The sequence below is a fragment of the Staurois parvus genome, unplaced genomic scaffold (assembly GCF_062004578.1).
Source record: "Staurois parvus isolate SC_StPar_1 unplaced genomic scaffold, SC_StPar_1.0 ptg000422l, whole genome shotgun sequence".
NCBI classification, from domain to species: domain Eukaryota; kingdom Metazoa; phylum Chordata; class Amphibia; order Anura; family Ranidae; genus Staurois; species Staurois parvus.
Window position 1 is genome coordinate 5948552 of NW_028318218.1, and position 8071 is coordinate 5956622.

Below are 8071 nucleotides of genomic sequence, written 5' to 3' on the forward strand. Positions count from 1 at the left end.
CATAAACGTACAGTTTCCAGCCAACGGCAAGCTGCAATTGACCGATTGTGCTAAATAAACTGACTTTCTGCTTCACAACCACTATTGTACGTTCAAAGAGTTAGATCCATTTACACGCCGGGTGGCGGTAATATTTTTTGGGTGATTAGTGCATTCCAGTGACATAAACGTACAGTTTCCAGCCAACGGCAAGCTGCAATTGACCGATTGTGCTAAATAAACTGACTTTCTGCTTCACAACCACTATTGTACGTTCAAAGAGTTAAATCCATATACACGCCGGGTGGCGGTAATATTTTTTGGGTGATTAGTGCATTCCAGTGACATAAATGTACAGTTTCCAGCCAACGGCAAGCTGCAATTGACCGATTGTGCTAAATAAACTGACTTTCTGCTTCACAACCACTATTGTACGTTCAAAGAGTTAGATCCATTTACACGCCGGGTGGCGGTAATATTTTTTGGGTGATTAGTGCATTCCAGTGACATAAACGTACAGTTTCCAGCCAACGGCAAGCTGCAATTGACCGATTGTGCTAAATAAACTGACTTTCTGCTTCACAACCACTATTGTACGTTCAAAGAGTTAAATCCATATACACGCCGGGTGGCGGTAATATTTTTTGGGTGATTAGTGCATTCCAGTGACATAAACGTACAGTTTCCAGCCAACGGCAAGCTGCAATTGACCAATTGTGCTAAATAAACTGACTTTCTGCTTCACAACCACTATTGTACGTTCAAAGAGTTAGATCCATTTACACGCCGGGTGGCGGTAATATTTTTTGGGTGATTAGTGCATTCCAGTGACAGAAACGTACAGTTTCCAGCCAACGGCAAGCTGCAATTGACCGATTGTGCTAAATAAACTGACTTTCTGCTTCACAACCACTATTGTACGTTCAAAGAGTTAGATCCATTTACACGCCGGGTGGCGGTAATATTTTTTGGGTGATTAGTGCATTCCAGTGACATAAACGTACAGTTTCCAGCGTACGGCAAGCTGCAATTGACCGATTGTGCTAAATAAACTGACTTTCTGCTTCACAACCACTATTGTACGTTCAAAAAGTTAAATCCATATACATGCCGGGTGGCGGTAATCTTTTTTGGGTGATTAGTGCATTCCAGTGACATAAATGTACAGTTTCCAGCCAACGGCAAGCTGCAATTTACCGATTGTGCTAAATAAACTGACTTTCTGCTTCACAACCACTATTGTACGTTCAAAGAGTTAGATCCATTTACACGCCGGGTGGCGGTAATATTTTTTGGGTGATTAGTGCATTCCAGTGACATAAATGTACAGTTTCCAGCCAACGGCAAGCTGCAATTGACCGATTGTGCTAAATAAACTGACTTTCTGCTTCACAACCACTATTGTACGTTCAAAGAGTTAAATCCATATACACGCCGGGTGGCGGTAATATTTTTTGGGTGATTAGTGCATTCCAGTGACATAAACGTACAGTTTCCAGCCAACGGCAAGCTGCAATTGACCGATTGTGCTAAATAAACTGACTTTCTGCTTCACAACCACTATTGTACATTCAAAGAGTTAAATCCATATACACGCCGGGTGGCGGTAATATTTTTTGGGTGATTAGTGCATTCCAGTGACATAAACGTACAGTTTCCAGCCAACGGCAAGCTGAAATTGACCGATTGTGCTAAATAAACTGACTTTCTGCTTCACAACCACTATTGTACGTTCAAAGAGTTAAATCCATATACACGCCGGGTGGCGGTAATATTTTTTGGGTGATTAGTGCATTCCAGTGACAGAAACGTACAGTTTCCAGCCAACGGCAAGCTGCAATTGACCGATTGTGCTAAATAAACTGACTTTCTGCTTCACAACCACTATTGTACGTTCAAAGAGTTAGATCCATTTACATGCCGGGTGGCGGTAATATTTTTTGGGTGATTAGTGCATTCCAGTGACAGAAACGTACAGTTTCCAGCCAACGGCAAGCTGCAATTGACCGATTGTGCTAAATAAACTGACTTTCTGCTTCACAACCACTATTGTACGTTCAAAGAGTTATATCCATTTACACGCCGGGTGGCGGTAATATTTTTTGGGTGATTAGTGCATTCCAGTGACATAAACGTACAGTTTCCAGTCAACGGCAAGCTGCAATTGACCGATTGTGCTAAATAAACTGACTTTCTGCTTCACAACCACTATTGTACGTTCAAAGAGTTAAATCCATTTACACGCCGGCTGGCGGTAATATTTTTTGGGTGATTAGTGCATTCCAGTGATATAAATGTACAGTTTCCAGCCAACGGCAAGCTGCAATTGACCGATTGTGCTAAATAAACTGACTTTCTGCTTCACAACCACTATTGTACGTTCAAAGAGTTAGATCCATTTACACGCCGGGTGGCGGTAATATTTTTTGGGTGATTAGTGCATTCCAGTGACATAAATGTACAGTTTCCAGCCAACGGCAAGCTGCAATTGACCGATTGTGCTAAATAAACTGACTTTCTGCTTCACAACCACTATTGTACGTTCAAAGAGTTAGATCCATTTACACGCCGGGTGGCGGTAATATTTTTTGGGTGATTAGTGCATTCCAGTGACAGAAACGTACAGTTTCCAGCCAACGGCAAGCTGCAATTGACCGATTGTGCTAAATAAACTGACTTTCTGCTTCACAACCACTATTGTACGTTCAAAGAGTTAGATCCATTTACACGCCGGGTGGCGGTAATATTTTTTGGGTGATTAGTGCATTCCAGTGACATAAACGTACAGTTTCCAGCCAATGGCAAGCTGCAATTGACCGATTGTGCTAAATAAACTGACTTTCTGCTTCACAACCACTATTGTACATTCAAAGAGTTAGATCCATTTACACGCCGGGTGGCGGTAATATTTTTTGGGTGATTAGTGCATTCCAGTGACAGAAACGTACAGTTTCCAGCCAACGGCAAGCTGCAATTGACCGATTGTGCTAAATAAACTGACTTTCTGCTTCACAACCACTATTGTACGTTCAAAGAGTTAGATCCATTTACACGCCGGGTGGCGGTAATATTTTTTGGGTGATTAGTGCATTCCAGTGACAGAAACGTACAGTTTCCAGCCAACGGCAAGCTGCAATTGACCGATTGTGCTAAATAAACTGACTTTCTGCTTCACAACCACTATTGTACGTTCAAAGAGTTAGATCCATTTACACGCCGGGTGGCGGTAATATTTTTTGGGTGATTAGTGCATTCCAGTGACATAAACGTACAGTTTCCAACCAACGGCAAGCTGCAATTGACCGATTGTGCTAAATAAACTGACTTTCTGCTTCACAACCACTATTGTACGTTCAAAGAGTTAAATCCATATACACGCCGGGTGGCGGTAATATTTTTTGGGTGATTAGTGCATTCCAGTGACATAAACGTACAGTTTCCAGCCAACGGCAAGCTGCAATTGACCAATTGTGCTAAATAAACTGACTTTCTGCTTCACAACCACTATTGTACGTTCAAAGAGTTAGATCCATTTACACGCCGGGTGGCGGTAATATTTTTTGGGTGATTAGTGCATTCCAGTGACAGAAACGTACAGTTTCCAACCAACGGCAATCTGCAATTGACCGATTGTGCTAAATAAACTGACTTTCTGCTTCACAACCACTATTGTACGTTCAAAGAGTTAAATCCATATACACGCCGGGTGGCGGTAATATTTTTTGGGTGATTAGTGCATTCCAGTGACATAAACGTACAGTTTCCAGCCAACGGCAAGCTGCAATTGACCAATTGTGTACAATAAACGGACTTTCTGCTTCACAACCACTATTGTACGTTCAAAGAGTTAGATCCATTTACACGCCGGGTGGCGGTAATATTTTTTGGGTGATTAGTGCATTCCAGTGACATAAACGTACAGTTTCCAGCCAACAGCAAGCTGCAATTGACCGATTGTGCTAAATAAACTGACTTTCTGCTTCACAACCACTATTGTACGTTCAAAGAGTTAAATCCGGTTTTATTTTTGGGGTGCTTATTGAATTAAAGAGTATGTCAGACAACACGCAGAGGAGTGGCAGAGGAGGCAATGTTTCAGGAGCGAGCAGACGTGGCAGCAGAGGAAGGGGTCGAGGCAGCACTAGTCGCAGCCAGAGGCCAGTGCTCCCGGTGTCATCCAGCGGTCGTGTCTCCACCGACAACCCTGCCGTCATCGATTGGTTGACTCGGTCGTCTTCCTCTTCCCAGGTCACCTCTGACACCTACAGCCAACGGTCGGTGGGTACGTCAGACACAACCGTTAGTTGGCATGGCCCGGGAGCAAGCCCACTGAAATCACGTGTCCTCGACCTGCCCCTGTCCTTTGGTGTTCCCTCACCAAGCGAAGTATCGCATGCTGTGGGCTCAGCCCCACTGTACAGTGAGGAAGAGCTAACAGAGGGCGGTCAGGAACGGGGGGAGACATCCGCCTCTTCAGCAGCCAGGCGAAGAAGTACTGGCGAGGAGAGTGGCTCGGTAGCCGGTCTAGAGACAGGTCTGTCTCCTGACCCACACACAGCCGAGGGGGCTAGTAGTGACGCGGAGACCCTAATTGATGATGATGAGGCTGATCGCACTTGGCAGCCTCGTCGTCATCAGGCTATTGCTTCAGCATCATCAGGAGAAAAGGGTGCCAGCTTGCCAGCGAGCAAAACAGTCGGTGGGTTGCCCAGGAGGCACCAGGGTCGCAGCAGTGTCAGTGGAGCCAAACGGCCACGGAGTAGAGCACCAGCTCCACTGCAGCCTACCACCACGGCCAGTAGTGGTGCCGGTGTGCACGGAGGAAGTAGCAGTCAGCCAGTGAGGAGTAGCGGGGGCAAAGTTTCCTACTCGGCGGTGTGGCAATTTTTCGTCAAGACGCCCGAGGAAGTAAACGTAGCCGTATGTCGACTATGTGGCCAGAAAGTCAAGTGTGGCCAGGGGGCCAATGTTGGGACTACAGCGTTGCGTCAGCATATGCAGCGTCGCCATTCGGTGGCCTGGGAAAACCGTGATAAAGATACGGCGGTTCTGCCTGCCCCAGCCCCCGCTCCATCACCCGCTCCGTTACTTGCTCCGTCACCCGACGTCAATCGCCCTCTATCAGCCAGTCAAGGCTCCAACACCTCTGCTGAGGGGAGTTGTCGCTCGTTGGCATCTTCCGCTCGTTCAGATGCTCCTTCTCCTGCTACTCCTCTTCACGGATTCCGTCAGCAGTCTTTCTTGGAATCCGTTTCCAAGAGACAACAGTTTGCGAGCACGCACCCGACGGTGCAGAAGCTGAACGTCCTCCTGTCCAAGTTGCTGGTGCTGCAGTCCCTCCCTTTCCAAGTGGTGGACTCAGCACCTTTCCGAGAAATGATGGCTTGTGCCGCGCCGCGGTGGAGAGTGCCAAGCCGGCATTTCTTTGCCAAAAAGGCAGTGCCAGCCCTGCATTCACATGTAGAAGAGATGGTGGGCCAGTCTTTGAGCATGTCGGTCTCTGCCAAAGTGCACGGCAGCGCCGACGTGTGGAGCTGTAACTACGGTCAGGGACAGTACATGTCATTTACGGCCCACTGGGTGAACGTGGTGCCGGCACAGCCGCACCAGCAACTTGGACAGGTCACGCCGCTTTTGCCTCCACGTTTGCACGTCCTTGGTCCAGCAAAGATGTCCGCCTCTACCACCTCTTCTTCCGCCGTGTCCTCAGCCGCCACCCCCGTGCCAAGTCCCATTACCCGACCCACATATCACATGTGCAGGGCGCAACGGTGTCACGCTGTGCTGCACCTGGTATGCCTTGGCGAACGTAGTCACACAGGGGAGGAACTTCTGAGTGTAATGAACAGAGAAATCGACAGATGGCTGTCTCCGCGCAAACTGAAAATCGGAACCATGTTGACCGACAACGGAAAGAACATGGTGTCTGCTCTGCGTCAAGGAAGGTTGTGCCATGCGCCATGCATGGCTCACGTGTTCAATCTGGTTGTCAAGCGGTTCCTAAAATCCACCATCCCACTGCAAGACATCCTTAAAATGTCACATAAACTTTGCATGCATTTCAGCCATTCCTACACCGCAAAGCACACCCTCCTTGAGCTGCAGCGGCAGAACGGAATTCCACAGCATCGCCTGATCTGCGACGTTGCAACAAGGTGGAATTCAACCCTACATATGTTAGACCGCCTTTACGAACAGCGAAAGGCCATCACCGATTTCCTGATGTTACAAGCGGATAAAGGTACTCCCCTGTGTAACTTAGATGTCAGCCATTGGCAGCTCATGCGTGACACCTGCCGCTTGCTCAGGCCCTTTGAGGAGGCCACGCTATTCGTGAGTCGGCAGGACTATGGGATGAACGACGTCATTTCTCTGTTGCACGTCCTGGAACAAATGCTGTTAACAATGGCTGGTCAGGGTGCGGTAGACGTGGCGCACAGATCTCAACGCCACATGACCCCTGTGGGGGCAGGACAGGAAGAAGAGGAGGAGGTAGAGGAGGACATTGGTGCTCAGGAATTATTGAGTGAAATGGGTGGTTTTTCCACTCAGCGGACAGGAGTGGAGGAGCAGGAGCATCTGGTAGAGGAGGAGGAGGAGACAGAGGACCCAGACGCACCGTGGCAGTATGCTGTGGAGATGGAGGCAGGGAGTCCCTCGCATTCCTTGGCACAAATGGCCCATAGCATGCTCGGTTGCTTGCGTAGCGACAGCCGAATAATAACTATCAGACAGAGGGATGACTTTTGGCTGTCCACCTTGTTGGACCCTCGCTACCGTTCAAAAATGGTGGCCTTTTTCACACCTGCTGAGAGGGAGGCCAAAATAAAGTACTATAAAAACCACCTATGTAGTCAGTTGGTCTCTGCCTTTCTGCGCCAACGTCCATCCTCAGACACTGTGGGCCCTGTGCGCTCGCGTTCCGCTGCCATGGCAGCAGGGGAGGGGTGGGGTGGTAGGAGCAGTGGCAGCTCCACCAGCAGTGGCTGCCTCAGTCTGCAGTCGATGATGAGTAGCTTTCTTCACCAGCGCAGTGAGGAAACTACTAACCAGCCGCAGCAGCAGCAGCATCAGGTGGACCTGGAGCAGGACCTCAAACAACAGGCTTGGGCCTACTTGGACAGCACCCTGCCAACCGAGGTAGACAATCCCCTTGACTACTGGGCAACGAAACTTGACCTTTGGCCCCAACTAGCTGAATTTGCCCTTAAAAGGCTGTCATGCCCCGCCAGTAGCGTGGCATCGGAGCGCGTGTTTAGTGCGGCAGGAGGTATTGTAACTCCGTGGACGACATGACTGTCCACCCAAAGTGTGGAGAGACTCACGTTTGTAAAAATGAATCAGGCGTGGATTAGTCTGGATTTCAAACCACCAGTTCCTGACACAACTGACCTAATAACCTAGCCGTTCAGGCCGCTCCCTGAACACCTTGGGAATTGCTTTGTATATCTGTCGCCTTAGAGGCCGCTGTCTGAACAGCTCATGAATTGCTTTCTATATGTGTCGCCTTTGAGGCCGCTGGCTGGACAGCTGATGAATTGATTTGTATATATGTACTTATTGTCCGCTGTCCGGACAGCTCATGAATTACTTTTTGTATATAGCCTTCCAAAGCACTCTCAGAATAAGTCATGATATTCATGCTGTGTATAGCCTTATAGGCCAATGGTCAATCAAGTCATGATTGTTATAGTGTGTATAGCCTTATAGGCCGCTGTCTTTACAACTTTATAATTCCATGCAGTATATAGCCCTATCGGCCACTTTCTGGCATCCAGTTGCTGTAGCCCCCATCACCACACTGTGCCACGGGCCCCTGTACCGCCTTCTCATACTGCTGCCAGATCCATCCTCTGCCATGTGTGTCTTTGTCGTCTGCTCACGCTGCTGGGTTCCAGTTTTAAACCTAGGCCTGTGTATGGCTTCCGAATACTGCTGCCTCCACCGCCACTCTGCGCCATGTGCCACTTTCAGGTCTCCTTACACTGTTGGTGGGTTCCATTTTGTGATAGGGTGCTGTATGGCCTTCCATTGCTGCTGCCTCCACCGCCACCCTGCGCCATGTGCCTCTGTCGTCTGCTCACGCTGCTGA